We start from the raw sequence: 17,945 nt of genomic DNA on the forward strand, positions 1-17,945 counted from the left end.
AGATCTGATTTCAGTTTATTTTTCACCAAATTGGATTATCATATTTAATTGTTGAGGATGAACATAGCAAACAAATATGTGAAACTATCCTGGATATCCTATATTTCCTGCTGTACCAGACTAAAAAACTGTTGTTGATTGTTGCTCCAAGGAAAACCCTAATGCTAGAATTCAGAGCAGCATTCTTAAATAATGCATAGGCAAGTGAAAAGGGAAGAACGAATTTTACTGTTCAGATATTGAGGAGGTGCTTTTGTTCAAAGATAGAAGTATGAACTTAAAAAGGTACAGAAATGTAAACTCACAGTTTCTCTTACTATTTCAGAGAAAGATGAGGGAAAGTCTACAGATGACTTTGCTGTGTGCCCCAAGGGTGGGAAAATTTTTGAAATGTATTTAAGAAACCAGTTTGAATGATGTATTAAAATATTCCTTTACAGTGGGGTAGCAGTTCAGGAAAGCTAATGTATGGAGTGTAAAAAGCAGACCTGAGGGGAAACTCGCGCTTTTCTGGGCTTCTGTGGAAGGCAGTTCTTTTTAAATAAGTGCATTATTCTTTTTAATATAAAACTGGGACTACTGTTTCTATTATTTAGTAAAAAAACAAACCTTCACCCAGCTACAATATATTCTATGCCTTTGATTCTGCAGACATATGCTTCCTAATTTTTGGAACTGTTGATGAAGTAAGCCTGGAGTTATCTAAAAATACATGAGTGTCCATTTATTTTATAATGCTATGAGTGTTGCCAAATATAATAAACAAAGGAAGCTTAGAAACAGAGCCTAAATGTATATTTTCTAATATTGGCTTCTCTCTGAAGCAATTGGAAATGTTGCGGATGGTTGTGAAGCTGTTGCCCTGTTCACTTTCAGCAACTGCATTTTAGCCTCCCATTTTCTCTGTCTTGCTTTGGGCGAAGCATTAAGCAGAGTGAAGGAGCTGCTTTTGATATTTTCCCCATATTTATTAAAACTAGAATGGACAAGGGGAAAGTGACGTGCTATAACATGGTGGTAGCCTGTTCTCCTTCCCAGGAGAGTAAATGGCCAACTGGGGCAAATGTCGAACGAGGTATGCTTCAAGTTAGAAAATTGGCTTTTAAAAGTGTGTGTGTGTGTGTGTGTGTGTGTGTGTGTGTGTGTGTGTGTGTGTGTGTGTGAGAGAGAGAGAGAGAGAGAGTGTGTGAGAGAGATTGAGAGTGCTCATCAATTGCCTTAATCCCTTTTCACTGTCATTCTGATGCTCTAATTGAGGTATTAAATTTATAACTCTATGGGGCAGTCCTCTATTTTTATTTCTTCTTTGAACTGCCATATAAATCTGTGGCATAACATAAAATATATTAATATATAATGAGTTAGACTGCTTTTGTCAAGTAAGGGACAGAACTAGGGCGGGTTTAAAATTTTCTGTTCTTGAATGGAAAATTAGATTACCGGTTAATTATTTTTTTGTGAACAGTGTCCGCTTTCTTTGGAATTTGTTGTTGTTGAAAAACTTAACACCTGAAAATTGAAACTAGAGCATCATAGAGGATACAGTTTGATCAGGTAGCCTGGCTTATTGAGGAGAGTAGGAGAATAAGGCAGGATGGTGATTTTTCTGAATGGCAATATTTTGATAAACTTTTCACCGAAAAGTCGGGGAAAAAAATTTGTGGGGAAATATTTATTTTCCAACCAGCTGTAGAAAGCTGGTAGCTGTTCCTCGGAAGCAAACAAGGGTCCATGCTGTTACTCATTCACAGTATGGCCAATTTGGCCTTCTGTTGACACTGTCAGAACAGTGCCAGTTAATGATGGTGATGGTGTTTTAATAATGTGCATACAGTTCCTTCTTGTTGGGAATGGCCTGAGAAGGACACATTTCACGTAGGCCAGTTAGTATTAAGTCAGTATTATCCCATTACCAATCCCCTTAGTTATTCCATCCATCCCCTGAATTACTCATTTCTCTAGGAGCTACAAAATTAAGCCAAGGATTGCCTAACAAATGAACAAGAGATCAGCCACAACACTGGTGTGACCAGTCTTGTGGACTCTCAGGTCAAGTTTCAAGTCCCCAAGAGGATCTATCCTTCCCACTACTTAAAAAAGACAATTCTTAGTTCTGAGATGCTTATTCAATTTTCAAAATGGAGTTTGTACAAAATCTGCATGTCTGTGAAGTCTGACCATTTTATGTTAGTAGCTGCCTTTCCTTGTGGTTTGGAATGTTGCTGAACATTAAAGTATCATATAATATGTGTACGCATATGTGTATATAACATACAGGTATAGAGCATTATTAGGCAGATCCTGACCTCTACTCGGGCTGTTTTGCGCTGCTCCAGCAACACAGAGCCAATTGTAAAACTGGCTTAAATTGCTGTCTGAAGAATCCCCCTGCCAAGGGGCATCCCTAGATGGCATAGAGCCAGGGATTTCCCCACCCCCCCCCCCGAATTTTTCCAACAACTCTCCCCCCCCCGCAGTTTTGTGAACTAGTTACATGCAGTGTTGCCAGTTTAGTGACTGTTTGGAAATTTGAATTGAAATTGAAACATTAACACACACTTTGAAAGCATATAAAGTGTATGATAAATACGTGTATCTGAAAAAGTATAATAGATTTGAGAACTATGAACATAGACTAGCTTCCTTATACAGCTGTTGTTTTTTTTATGACAATGTCAATGCATTCCTTTTGGTGATGTTGGCCAACCTAATAATTTCAAATTATGATTGGTAAGCGAAGTCTAAATGAGCTCTCCCTGAGAGCTAGTGATCAGCTGGGGGCTGGGGGAAAAGGCTTGAGGACCAGATTGTATTTACATTCACACCTAATCTACCTAGGTATCCAGCAAATAGAGCTGTGTTGCCCAAGTGATAGATTTTGGCTGGGGTTGGGTTACAAATCACTTAAATGGAGGGGTAAAGAAATGTTGTTAATCTTACGGTATGAGTTAAGGGCAGTAGAACTGTACTTAACCTCTGCTGATATAGGGCATCAAGAGAAGGGGTGGGGACAGGAGTTTTGCTTGATGGTCTGCCTGAGTCACAAGTACTATTTGACCTGTCCCTCTCCACTGTTTAAAAACAGAGCTGATTAGGCTCCATAGATGGTCTTTTGTTTTGTTAAGTGACCACTACAGCTGAAATCACTGATAATTAGGTCTAAGTGCTTAGACCCGTTGTGGGGACAGTGTTTCTGTGGAAGAGAGGCCTAGTCTGCACTAGCAGTGAGGTTCCCCCATTGAGAGCTCAGCTGAAATTACTGAGAGCTGGGTGGAAGCTCAAGAGACCAACTCGGAGAGGTCACAGTGGCAGGTGGCAGCAGAAGGTGATGGTGCAGGGCCATTGGCAACAGAGCGATGGAGTGAACGGTGGCACAATGAACAACAGTGGCCAGAGTGGACAGTGAGCAGTTGGCAGAACGAACAAGGTACCTTCTTGCCCCCCACCTGGGAGGTGAACTCATGTGAAAGCACCTCTGAACTCTGAGTCTCCACCGACCAAGGACAACACTGGTGAGTGTTAATGAGGCTGTTAAGAATGCTGGAGACACAACAGAGTTCATGTGAACAAACATGGCCGTGGCATCATACTTTCTATTTAAGCAAGAGATACCACACACTACAAACTGGATGCCAATGTTAAGTGCAATGTCACTTGTTCATCCTGAAGTTGAACACTGGTTCCAAACAAGACCAGCAAATGCTCACTACCTTTCTGCAAGAAACTCAACTGACTGGCTAGACACACGTGCTGCAACAGTAAAAGACTCAACAGTTGAAAAAGTGAAGAACTCTCTCACCACATTCAAAAAATTTGCATATATGGCTGATGAATGCACCAATGCAAATGGGCATCAAGTATTAAGTCATTGTGTACGTTATCTTGATGTCAGTAGTAGGCCAGTAGATGCATTTCTAGATGTTCAAGTTATATAAAACAGATTGGCTGCATCTGTGACAACCCACATCTTAGAAGAGTTAAATGCTTGTCAGTTGGACCCCAAAGAGATGGCTGCTTGTGCATTTGATGGAGCTGCAAACTTCTGTGGAAGACATAGTGGAGCACAAGCTTTCCTCAGAGAAAAGTGCAACCCTAATCTCTCCTATACAGACTGCAGAGGTCATCTATTCCAACTAGCGCTAGTACGAGCTATAGACTCTTCAAAAGACATTAAAAAAGCTATACATTTAATGTCTTCATTATATTCTTTTTTCAGCAAGAGTCCAAAAAGACTGAATATCTTGGAAAATGTAGAAGATACACTGGGACTGAAGTTCAAATTAGTCCAACCTGGGAAAACCCTCTGGCTTTCTCATGAGCGATCCTTGGCTGTTGTCTTAAAATTACTCCAGCCATTATTACTGGCTTTGGAAAGTATCTACCAAGATGGGATGGATCTAAGCAGTGAGGCTGGTGGATTACTTTTGCTACTACGTTCAGAGAAGACTATTACCATTCTCTCTCTTGTAAGTCTACTGTTGAAACCATGTAAGTCATTAAACAATGTCATCCAGGCATCTGCTACAACAGTGGTAGATCTTTGTCCATCAATAGAAGCTGCATTTGGATCAACCAGAGAGTACTGAAAAAGTACTGGAAGAAGCAAAGACTTCAGTCCAGAAGTAGACTAATGAAGGCATTTATATTGAATCCTTAAGTGAAGAGGACAAGAAGTGTTTGTTAAGACAACTGAAAAAGTACACAGAGTTGATTCTTAAAAATCTACAACAGCAACTTCTAGATTCTACTCAACCTCTATGTAGCTTTTAGAGATCCCTGTCCTATAAAACACCGACAGTTGAGTGGAGTGATGCACTACCAGCAATGGGGCTGCCATGTGCTCAGGTCAGAATAGAGAATTTGAACACAGAGTGGAATATCATACGACGAATTAATGAAGATTTGATTTCAACTTCTTTTTTTATCTTCACTAGTGGCTCGACCCAATCCTTATGCTATGTTTCCTGGGCTGAAAGAAGTTGGAATTCATCTCTTGCTACTCTCAGTCACAACAGCTACAGTTGAGTGTTCTTTTTCATCATTGAATAGAATTTTGTGTTTTGAAAGAAGTTGCCTTCTGTCTGATCATGTGAATGAACTAATGAGCATATCAATTGAAGGAATGGAAATACCGGACACACGAGAAGCCACCAAAGATGAATGCATTGCATTCAAGAAGTTCATTAACAGAGTTGTGCAAAATTATAGCAAGAAACCAAGAAGGATGTAGATGTAGTGCTTCATAGAAGGCTCGAGTAGCCAACTTCAATTTGTGTGATGATTTTAAAATCTAATAAAATGGTCATGAAACATTTTTCAGTTTTTACTATGGTGCCCTTACAGTCTCACCCTTCATCAGCCCTGACCCCCCACTGCAAATTTGAACACCCCCCCTAATTTCAATTCCTGGGGAAAACACTGCATAGAGCCCTGGCTGGCTTATATGTAGCAGCTTCCCATGCTATCCTTTCCTGGCCCCTGGAGAAAAAGACAGAAGGGGTGCCAGCCCCTATACCTGGCTGATCCATGGCTTCTGGAAAAGCCCCAGGGCTGCTCTGACTATAAGGTGGGGACAGATCCACTCACTCTCTGGCTTTTGGATCAGGGGAGCCTGAAGGTGGCTGTCTGGGTATATCTACATTTGAGCTGGAAGGTCTGATTCCCAGGTCATGTAGACAGGGTCGGTCCTAGGCCAAATGACGCCCCAGGGAAGGAGCGTCTTCAGCGCCCCTCCCCCTCCAGTTGTTAAACTTCTGAATACCGTAGGAGATTCTACAAAGGTCCAGAACATTCTAGGAGGTTAGTGAAAAATGAATCCATGCACAGAATACCTGAAACATGTTACTTCAAACATTCCATTTTCTCTTTTGTTGCTAATAACAAAAATAACCCCCCGAGCCCAGTGCCCCCGAAGCCCGGCACCCCAGGCAGTCGCCTGCGTTGTCTGCCCCTAAATCTGGCTCTGGGTGTAGATGTGTTTGTACTAGCTCTGTTTGAGCTACCTCCTAAAAATAGCAATGTGTCTGGTACAGTTGGCTGCTTAAGCTAGCTGCCCTGAGTACAGCCCTGCCCGACCTCATGGCTAAGTACTCAGACAGCTTGGGCTGCCGGGTACATGCTGCTGTATTGAGGCACAGGCTCAAACGGAGCTAGCACAGGAATGCCTTCGTGAGCTGGGGGGGTCTCATCTCCCAACTGAAACATAGAAAACCCCTCTATTGTAAAAGATTAGATTCACTGGGCAAACATATGCTGAATGTAGTGTTCTCTTGTCATTTGACGTACTGTACCTCATACAGCCTATGCTGTGTGCACAAGTGACTCTAAGAAACTAAAATAAACAGTACTGTTACTGGTAGGGTTTCTGATTTTACAGTTTTACTTGGCTTTTATTTACTGTTATTCCTATAGTACTCATTTCCTCATAGTATTATAACTAATACGGTATAGATCTGTGAGTCTCAGGACCCAGTTGTGCATACCTTGCCCACTCAAAATTCCCCTTTATTTCAAAGGGAGTTGTGGCTATGTAAGGCATGCTGAATCATGAAGGATGTAGTAGCATCCTCCATTCAATCCAGAGTTAGGGTTAGAAAAGATAACCTGCCTCTTTTGGGCAATGGGCCTGATGGACTAGTTGGGGAGCAGTCCCCTGCTCTTAGGGGAGCCAGGGGCTGCAATACTTTCCAGCCCTTACATGTACAAGGTGTGGGGAAGTCTCCGTATGCCACCTTTTCTCCTCTTCTGTTCCATGCACACACAAAAGAGCAAGGCAGAATTCAGGCCATAATGACTATCATTTATTATTGATGCAACAGTAGTCTCTGGGGGCACTAGCCAGGGATGGGGACCCAATTGGGCTCGGAAACATGGACATGCAGAAAACAGACACAGTCCCTGACCCAAAATACTCAGTCTAGATTATGACAAGGTTGGGCACGAAGGAAGTAGGACAACGCAACAATAAAGCAAGTAAATAATTGTTCATTAAGATGGGGCCGCAACTCACCATCTGCCTCGCCATTGTCAGCTTCCCCTGTTGGTCTGTGACATAATCTCGAATTTGTTAACCTTCAGGGCATGTGGCAAGGCCCATCTATTACTGGGGATGGGTGTTAGGTAGGGCTGGATAGTGGCACTGTCAATCAAGTGGGGATTCTGTGAAGAAGTTAGCTCAGTTTTGTTATCTGTATGTCGTCAGTGGGTTGTTGATTTAATCTGGGGTAATTGGTGGGTCGCTTTGTTTATTGGTGTATGTTAAAAGATTGTTGAGAACCCAGAGCACTAGATCCCTACGCCGTTATAGTAGAATTGCAAAAATCCAAATAAATATCTAAAAGATGAGAGAGGGAAAACTACAGTGGAAAGAAGAAGAGAGTTCACCGTGAGGGTCTATGCTGGGGATCAATACTGACCATACTGACTTTGGAATCTGTGTCAGAGCTTTACGCTACTGCAAGAGAATGCAGGGTGGCACCGGGTACTGAATTTGAATAATGGCCCACTTAAAATTCCCCATTGAGGACCACAGGTGCTGTGTAGTCAAAAATTCTTTATTTGCAATCCCAGCAAAACTACCAAATTATCGTTGCTCAGTTTACATGCCTTATCTGTATGTGCTTTTTGTTGTTTTAGTGCTCCTAGGTGAAACTCTTTGGAGAAGGGAGTGGAGCAGCAGGTCCTTCACTGTAGAAGCCCAAGGTTGAGGGTTTCTTCAGGTCTCCACACAACCATGTCACCTCCTTTTGTAAAAAAAACCCTCATGTTAGCAAGGGCCGATGAATAGCCTGCCATCATTCTCCCTGGATAGGCAATGATGGAGGGAGGAGGAAGACGCAGAGAGAAAGGGGGTGGGGCTTGAAGAAGAAAAGGGGAAATATCACTTCTCAGTAACAGTGGCAAAATTCAGGGAGTGCTGAACAGAACTTTAACGGACAGTTCTCTTGCATTTCTCGTCCGGTGCTTAGCCACTTTGGTGATAGGTACATTAGCAATACCAGCGAGAGAGAGAACGAGAACCCTGTAATACCGGTACTGGGCTACTGAAGCATTAATGTAACTATGCTGAACTGTATAAGTGATACAGTAGAAATCTGGGAACAGGCTCTTTCTTTTAATCATGTTTTTTGTCATAAGCAATAAAGTCTCTAATAATCAAAACAAGAAAGATTCAGATGTTTTAAACACCAGAATTTTTGATCCAACAGGGGGACTTGAGAAATGCTTAGGGGGCAACCCAGAGTAGAGTTGGCTATTCTATTATCAGAGGTTACATTTCTCATTTTGGTCTGCTTGCCAGAAATTCTTTAAAGATCTAGTAAATTGGAAATTCTGTCACTTGAGCATTTATCTGTTTCTGATGGGAAGGAAGTTAGTCATCCTAGTAACACTGCCATCCTAACAGCAGCAGCAACAAGCACCTGCAGACAGTGCAATTTAGGGAAACCTAATAATTGCACACAAATGCATGACTTCCCTTGGCCATGATAAGCAGAAGGAGAATTGCCAACTCCATTTTACACTGGAATGTTACTTCAGTGCAGACCCATGTCTTTAAGTAGTTGGTAGACAATTCAGAATTAGCTAGCTGATATATATTTATTTTATGTTGGTTACTGCTCTTTGGTGCATTGTGCATATACAATTGATTGTTGTGATCAGTATAAAAACCCTAAGTATGCTCATTAATTGATGAAACTACCTCTGAGAAGGTGCTGTCAAGATTTTTCAAATATTCAGCTACAGGAGGCCCGATTCTGTCCTCATGTATGCAAATACGTATGCACAACTCCCATGGTCTTTAGTGGAAGTTGTACTTTGATTGTAAGTTCTTGGGGGCTATTCTGTGCTTGTACAGTGAGGTCTTGGTCTGTGACCAGGCACTATGATGATACAAATAATAAGTAATGTGTGCATATCTGAATGCAGAATTTGGCCCAGTATGGTTTTGACTTAGCAAACAATCTGGACAGGTCTTACACACTTACCACTGCTCTAATACATATAAGACTTCTTTGTACATTATGAAAAAGCAGTATTGTAAATTGATGAATTATTTATTCCATATACAGAGTATGCTGTAATAATGAGCTTTTGATTATAAGCATGGAGTTCAGCTTTCTGGCAGGGGGGATACTATGCATTGCACAGTACTCGAAGAGATCTCTTTTCGGTTCCATTTGTTACTGGGTATCGAGAGTTACTGCTGTGGCAAATGGCATCATTCCAGATTGCATCTTAGTCAAATGGATTATTCTTCAGAGTGGTGGTTTCCTGGGGAAGGATCTGAAGTTTTTGTTGTTGTTGTTTTTCTTTTGTTTTTGCAATTTCAAGAGACTCAGATCTGGATAACAGCCAATATTTTATAAAAATTTCATTGACAAAAGTCTGTAGTGTACATGCAGTCTACTCCAAAAGAAGCCTGGTGAAAACTAGCACTAAGTATTATAGGTGGAGAATAGAGCTGTGAGAATAACTGATGTTTTGGTTCATTGACATTGACAGTTCTGAAGAAAATGAAAAAAAATCAGTTTTGGGTCAATATTTTAGAAAATTTGGCTAAATGAATAATTAAATATTCATTGGAAAAGGGACTGGAATGTGTTCCCACTGTTCCACTTTGTATAAATTAAATATTAATTTAATTAATAATTGAAAGCAAAATGAGAAATGATTATGCCAAGGATCAAAATAGTTAATATATATATTTTTCAAATTAAGGCCCAGATCTTGCAAATAATAACAGTTATTGTGCTACAATAAATATTTTATTGTGAAGCATTGAAATAAATATTATGACCACTTTGAAAAGTGCTGAGCAGTCAACAGATTCCATAGACGTTAAGATAGCTTCAGTGGTGGCATTTCAAAGTATTTTGAAATAATATGACTGAATTTACGGTGGACAATTTAGTTTCAGGAAGAGCAAACACAATGGAAGAATAACAGAAAGTTATCAGTGAAATATAGGTTTCCACACAGAGGGAGTGCTCAAAGGTACAGACCTGCATTACTTCCCAATATGAGAGCATTTGTTTCCAACTGAACATACTCCTCTAGGATATCAATACTGTTTTCTACACAAATATTCTATTTCCAACTCATTGGACTTTTAGTCCCACAAATATATAAATAAATCTATGCAGAAAGATTTATTTTTTTAATTTTAAATAATGATTCAAAGGAGACTAGGCCATCTCCAGGGATTAATGAGTGGCTGAGAGGAGTTGATAGCTTGAGGCACAACCACTGGCCCTTAATTCCAGCCAGTCATTAATCCCTATGTAAGGCCCTAGGCTGAGGTTATTGTTGAATTTAGCCAAGTTTGTATTTCTCTAGGACATGGTAAACTAGTCTAAAAAGACAAAAAGGAGTCGGGGTGGGGATAGCCATAGTATCTCTAATTACCGCTGGTGCTCAGGACATAAATCGCACATGCCAACTGAAAAAGTCATCTCCAACACTACAGCAACCCCTAAAACCAGGATGAAGCAGTTTCAGTACTGATGCAGAAGGAAGGGTGTTATCCATAAATTACACTTCCTACAATGCTTTGAGCATTCAATGTTGTTTCCTCTGGACCATGTTTTTAGCTTACAAGTTCCAAGTGGACCACAGCACAGGGTCCTATAGCTGCAAGTTTAAGAACAAATCCTCAGACAAATGTTTAGGGCCTACAATGATAGAAGAGAAGTCTTAGGTAGATTGATCTTGGTATCAGTCAAACAAACAAAAGCCTCACACCTCAGAAAAGATTTTCACAGGAGCACTCATTTCCCTCGTATTTAAAAATTCTTGGGAGTGTGAAAAGGATAAGTTAGTTCGTTCATGTCTTTTTCCTCTATAGATGTAACTCCCATTGATATTAGTGATAGTTTTATTTAGGCATAGGTAGAGAAGCATAAGACCCAGTAAAGTGGTTCCCAGCTATCGAAAAATATCTATGGAAAATAGTCTTAGGCTCTATAAAGGTATGTTTTAAAAAATGCTTGTCTTATTTTTCCCCCTGTGTACTATAAGTTATAAATATTTGTCTTTTTAAATATTCTAGCTCCCTCCCTTGTATGGGACTTGATAATTAAACTGATTATATTATTATTATTATTTATTATTATTATTTTTGTTGTTGTTTCACAGTAGCACTAGAGGCCCCAGCCAACACTGGGGATCCATCCTGAGAGGGCTACATTGATTCTTGTTACTTGGCAGAGCTCTGCTCCAGTGCACTCTAGCTTCCTTTTATGCCTAATTCTAGGTGTCACTAAATGTAGCGTTATTAGGTGACAATGATTCCTTCTTCTCAGGAATTGTGTTTACCGAGGGGGACATGCTTATTTTCAACAAATATATACGGGGTGGGACTTTCAAAAGAGTAAAGCTTTGCCCTAACTGCTCCCACTGAAATCAGTGCAAGATTCTGCCTGGTGGTGCTAGCATGTATATACATCCACATTTATGTGGCAGACAGAAAAATCAAAAATGTATTCTAGTATTCCAAAAGTAGATTATTTTCATTTATTCCTTTTCCTTACCAATGTCGGATGTAAACCTGCATCCAATTCATTTCTGCCTGCTTTGCCTCTCCCTGGAGGTTGGGCTTCTCCAAACCTTAGTCTCTCAGTTGTTCTACAGGTGGTGGTATGTCCAGCTGAATGGATGGTGACCAGTCGGGTGTGTTGGAGCCTAACTCAAAGGCTCATTATTATGATAGTTTGAGTATCTCATACATAAGCAAGCCTGAGGTACCAGTCCATGTAAGAGTGAATGGGAACCACTGCTTTAGAGCAATCAAAGGATGCATGTGACCCATCATTTCATGCTCTGTGTTCCATGGAGGGACTAGTGATCTGTATATTGCTTCTAAAGCAGCATGACACTTACATTTGATTGTGGATTTATTATTATTCTAATGTATCTGACTTGAGTTTCCTTTTTCTTTGAAAGGATTTTTTTCCAGATATATTTTTTTAAAATTTCCTTCCTGATGTCTGTCTTTTTTCCAGATTCCAAAATTAGAACAAGTCACATTTCCTCATGGAACTTCTGGTGCCAGGAGACAGTGAGCTTTTGCAGCCCCTAGGCTGAAGGTGCCCGCGCCGGCAGATGACCTGCGCTGTCATGCATGCTAGCTGTCCCTAAATTTGACAATGGCAAACTTAAAAAAGTCAATGCGTGTCCCTTTGCCCCCTCATCTCACAACCCCCCCCCACCCCGAGAATCACTGTCTGTACATTTTGAGTCTTGCTGAATCTTCTTTAAGAAACTATTTAATCTATTATTTGCTTGCTGTTTATACTTTTAAGATGTTAACTGTTAACTCAAACAAGGTTTTGTTTTGTTTATTTAAGAATGGGCTTGTCAAAGTGATAATATCTTCCTTGAAGTCTAAGGGTCAGTGTTTGATTAAAAATGACAGCAATGTTAAAATCGGTGCCCCGTGTCTGTCTCTTTATAAATGACTGACTAGTGAACTTGTAGAGGGGCTAGTTTTTAACTGGTATATTTTTTGTCGCTGTTTTGATGGGTTGATGGAGGGGTACTGGGGAACCATTTGATTAATAAATTCATTATTATCTTTGACATAATATGAAGATTAACAAGATTAACAAGATGCAGTTTGGGGGAAAATAAACTAAAGACACACATGAAATGTGTGGTTTTAAAATTTCTTTCCAGTAATGGGAAAAACTCAGACCAACATCAAAAGCAGGATGCTGGGTTTGTGGTGATCTTAGTCATGAGTGTATGAGTGTATAACATGAGTATGCAGTTGTCACACCATTCCTCTGCTCTGTCTGCCCCTTTCTTTCTGAGCCCATGTCCTGAAACTGATGGAAATCTTATCTTGAAAGAGCCCAGAGACCTAAATTCTTGTCCATTTAATACTTGGATGGCTCACAAGGACAGAGTGGTGCTTACATACAGTGATTTGCTCTATAGAAAGCGCTAAAATAGAGCAGGCAGGGGAAATGGTGGCTAGGTTTGTTGTCTTACAGTGCTTCTGGGACTTTACCTCTGTTGCAGCCCACTTTAGGGGCTGATAGTGGTGTGAAATGTAACTGTTGGAACACTCTAGAAACAAAAGTATAACTGGAATCTATTCACCTCTCCATTTTTGTAACTCCCAATAGCATGAATGGTTTGGAATTTATGTACAATACATATGTCAAGAGGCGAATATATCCCTTTTCTTGTGTGCATTGGCCCAATTTTATAATCACTGTTCACATGAATTGGGCCCTGTGGTTGTATGTGTGGCAAAGAGTGCTGAGTTTGTCAACCTCGAATGTGCCCTTTGAAACATTTTGTTTTCTGAATGTATTTCTGCTGTTGAGTTGATACAGAGCGATGTAGGCTACTATGAAATAGAAGATTTAAAACTAAAGGACAGCTGCCAGTTCCTAGGTGCTCTTGACCCATAATTTGAGTACTTCTTGGAAGTGACATATTCAGTCTCTGGGAAGAAAGGAGGCAACATGCAGTACCTAGACTCTCCTTGTGTGAAGGCCACAGAACGATAGTGCCAGCCGCAGTCTGAGGCACTTGTGTGCTCTGTCAGGTGGAGGAAAGGCAGTTAGACTTGGAAGACTTAAGTCCGTGTTCATGTGTGTACAAATTGGTGAAAATGAGATGTTGCATGACAATTCAAAGAGGACAGGAGAGTCAACTATTTCCTTAGCTTTTCTTTCAGTGGTAAAGGGCCTCTGTTTTAATAGAAGGAAAGACTATCCAATCAAATTATTATATTGATTAAGCAATAATCACATACTCCATGTTGTGGCACTGGAAATACCTTTTCCTTTCCTGGCTGCTAGTAATCAGATTGTTTCATTGCATGATATGAATGTTCAGTTACATGTACTAAAATGTTACATGTACTGCCGAAGTAGTCTGCACTCAAAAAGCTAGGTAATAGAGAGCTGTTTTAATTTCCTAGTGGGTATTTTTGCACGGAAAGAATTTTTATGGGACTATTGTTAGATATAAGTTGTAAAAATTGCTTATAATTATAATATGAGAATGCTATCATGGAATCTGCTACCAGGTACTCTGTTTTTATTAATTTTATACTCTGTGTATTACTTTCATTTATTATTTATGCGGAACCATAGCTGGGCCAAATTCAGAGGTAATGTGTAAGGGCATTGCAATGGAGTCAAGCTGGTATAATTTATACCTTCCAGTGGTCCTTCTGCATGTAAGTTACACAAGCTGAGACTGATAGACACACACTTACAACGTTGCACTTCACCACAGAATTTGGTCAAATTCCCTGCTGCAAATAGATTGTAGCCTAAATTTAGAAATTATATGCTGAGAGAAGGTAAGAAACTTTTCAGGGGAGGGGAAATGATTGCAAGGGTTATGGCATCCTGTAGCAGCTTCAGTTCTTAAGGTGTGCTTTGTTGAAGAGTAAGGGAGGTTTGTTTCTCTTTAAGCTCTATCTCAGTGGAAGGCTAGAGTTTGGAAAAGTTGCTGAAGAAGGCCCTATTCTGTGATGGGGGCAAAAGTATTTTTAAAAATTCATTTAGGTGATATTATTATTCATGGTACAGGACAGGACATGATACAGAACTTTCTATTGCCAGACTTAAATAAGTCAGCAGCCAGTGCTGCTCTGATGACCGTCTCTAGTTTAACACTGTGTTATGAAAAGTCCATATGTTCGTTCCAGGAGCAGTCAATCCCCTAGTACTCCCTGATCCTATCAATCAGTTTTTGATAGTCTCACAGCTTATGACCTGTGTTCTTCTCGTAGAGTAACATTGGACAGCCAGGAATGAGTTTTCTAGCAGCCCTTCAAGGTTTGTCTGAAACTCAGCTCAGGGTTGGCATTTTGAATCTCAGCAACCCTTTTTCAGCAGGCTTAGCCTGACTTTAAGATTGGTAACAAAATCCCATATCAGGCCAGCTGGGCTTCATTATTGAAGACTTGCACCGTTCTATGGTAGTTTGGGTCCTCCTGGAAATCTCAAGGGTTTCACCTGTGGCCCTTGGGTGGCAGGAGGGCATCTGATATAGTGCCCAGTGCAGAATAGCCTCAACAGTTTTGGTGCATCATTGGGTGTGTCTGACATTGGGTATGAAGTGTACCCTTTCTTAATTTTGTAAAACTTTGTAATGGGGACGTTCAACTCACCACCGTGGCACCTTTGCTGGCCATCTTGGGAATTAGCTCAGGGTTGCCAGTGCGCCCTCCTCAGGTAGTGTCTCACCCGTCGTCACTTCTGTCTACATCTCCAGGACCTGCGTCACTTCCCAGACCGTGTCGTTTTCTTCTGGACACAGCTCTTCGGCTGTGCCCCACTTGGTTCTTTCCCCCCATCCGGGAGACCAACAGTCCTCAGTCCAACCACTTGCCTCAGTAGCAGACTGCAGTCCAGGTTCTAGCCACTCGTCTCAATGGCAAACTGCAGTCCATACACTGGCCACTTCCCTCAGTGGCAAGTGGGGTGTGTGGGGGGGGAAACCCAGGCCCGCCCACTACTCTGAGTCCCAGCTCAGGGACCCAATAGCTGGTGGCTGTGTGCTTCCCCTTTTCCAACTCCGCCGTCTCCTTCCCTGGGCCACTTCCCTGCAGCCCTGGCACCTCTCCTCTCCCCTTGTATCAGGGCCTCAGTCGGGCAGCCATCAGCCTGGAACTTCCTTATGCTCTGCTGACCCTACCTAGCACTGCTCTGTCCATGGTGCTCCAGCCCTCTAGGCAGCCAGTTCTCCTCCCTCAAACTCCAGGGAGTGACTGCTCTCTGCTCTACTCAGCAGCCCCTTCTAATATGGGCCAGCCTGGCCCTGATTGGCTCCTCCAAAAAAACCTTCTCCTAATTGGTTGGCACTACAAGCTTTTTCCTTATTGGCTGCCTCCTGTGCAGACTCCCCAGGGTTGCTTTACCAGTGAGGGGCAGCTGCCCCATCACAAACTTAAAAAAAAAAATCACACCTCAACAAACAATGACACTATATTAGGAATAAAATACATTGTAGAATAAGTTACTAGATTAATTTAAATTCCCAGATATGTGTACTATAGATTTTGAATTCTGAACAAGCGGTGGAGATGGGGAGGGGAGGTTGGGAGGAATGTGAAGGCCTAGAAATGTTGGCCTAAGAAGCTGAACAAAACTTTGTTTCCGCTGTAATAGAATTGTCACTTACAGAAACTTCTTCTAGTGTCTCCTCAATGTTCCTGGGCAGGGCACTCCTTTTTGTGCAGAACCCTTCTGAACTTTGATTTGCCCAAGTCAAACTGGGTTTCTCTGACTTTCCAACAGCTGACCCAGTAATGGGGACAGGTCTCCCCATCATGCTGAAGGTGCTAGTCATCTCCCTGCCCTCAATAGCTCTTGTGTCTCACTCCATATATTTGCTTCTAGAGTCAGATTTCTTGCCCTCATCCATGTTCATAATTCCCAAAGTGCAGCTCTGCCAGATGGGAATCACAATGAACAGCTCTTCCAGGTTGGAGGTGAGATTTTCAAAAGCTCTCAGCTTTAGGCTAACTCTGCTTCTATTGAAATCAGTGGGAACCAAGTTAGGCCAATACTGAGCACTTTGGAATCCCCATGCCCTTCCAGAGAAACTCCAGAGTTTTATTGAATTTCCCTGTGAATAAAACATTGAATTGGCTTCTAAGTCCTGAATATGACTATATTGCACTTAACCAAACAACAGTACAACAAATAACCTCATTCTTTCATGGCCCTTCCCAGGCACACTGTGAAGTTCCAGTATTTCCAAAAGTGCCTAAGCCTCTAGATTTTTAAAGGTGCAGTTAGGTGCCTAGTGGGATTTTCAGAAACACCTGGGAGTTAGGTGCTTCGTGGCTTTTGAAAATTCCACTAGGAACCTGTCTGTACCTTATAGCACCTTTGAAAATCTGTCCCTGTGGGTATGTCTACACTATGAAATTAGGTCGATATTATAGAAGTCAATTTTTAGAAATTGATTTTATACAGTCGATTGCGTATGTCCACACTAAGTGCATTAAGTCGGCGGAGTGCATCCTCACTACCGTGGCTAGCATTGACTTATGGAGCAGTGCACTGTGGGTAGCTATCCCTCAGTTCCCGCAGTCTCCACCACCCGTTGGAATTCTGGGTTAAGCTCCCAATGCCCGATGGGGCAAAAACATTGTCGCAGGTGGTTTTGGGTACATGTCGTCAGTCTCCCCTCCCTCCGTGAAAGCAATGGCAGACAATCATTTCGCGCCTTTTTTCTACGGAGACACCATACCATGGCAAGCATGCAGCCCGTTCAGCTCAGCTCACTGACACTGCCGCTGTTGTGTCCTGGGTGCTGCTGGCAACAGACGGTGCAGTAGGTCTGCTAACCATCGTCATCCACCACTTCCGCTGCAACTCTGCTCTCCTGCAGCTCAGGGGATCCATTCTGGTCCTGCTGGGTGCTGCTAACTGTCGTCATACACCTCTTCCGCTGCAACTCTGCTCTGCTGCTATTGTCTCACTAGCGAATGTCTCCATGTTGTCTGTCATGGGCTTCCAGGTACGTGTGTTCTTCCTCGGGAAATGTGTGCGGTATTAACAGTCATCCTCCACCACTTCCACTGCAACTCTGCTCTCCTGCTCTCATTAATCCACCTCGCAGGTCCTCTCATCGTTCTCTATAAATATCTATTCTCGTAGCATCTGTCTTTAGCCACTGCTTCCGCTGCAACTCTACTCTCCTGCTCTCCTGCAGACACCATACCATGGCAAGCATGGAGCCTGCTCAGATCACTGCGGCAGTTATGAGCATTGTAAACACCTCATGCATTATCCTGCAGTATGTGCAGAACCAGAACTTGCAAAAGCAGGCGAGGAGGTGACAGCAGCACTGTGACGAGAGTGATGAGGACATGGACACAAACTTCTCTCAAAGCCCTGCCAATGTGGGCATCATGGTGCTAATGTGACAGGCTCATGCCATGGAACACTGATTCTGGGCCCAGG

The 17,945-nt window shown here is 41.9% G+C and overlaps 1 protein-coding gene across 9 annotated transcripts in view; it reads left to right on the top strand.

Annotated features, from left to right (window-relative positions):
* RAPGEF4 (Rap guanine nucleotide exchange factor 4) overlaps positions 1–17,945 on the top strand; it is a 227,969-nt gene that overhangs the window by 74,170 nt on the left and 135,854 nt on the right. The window lies entirely within an intron of this gene.

The sequence above is a fragment of the Lepidochelys kempii genome, chromosome 11 (genome assembly GCF_965140265.1).
Source record: "Lepidochelys kempii isolate rLepKem1 chromosome 11, rLepKem1.hap2, whole genome shotgun sequence".
NCBI classification, from domain to species: domain Eukaryota; kingdom Metazoa; phylum Chordata; order Testudines; family Cheloniidae; genus Lepidochelys; species Lepidochelys kempii.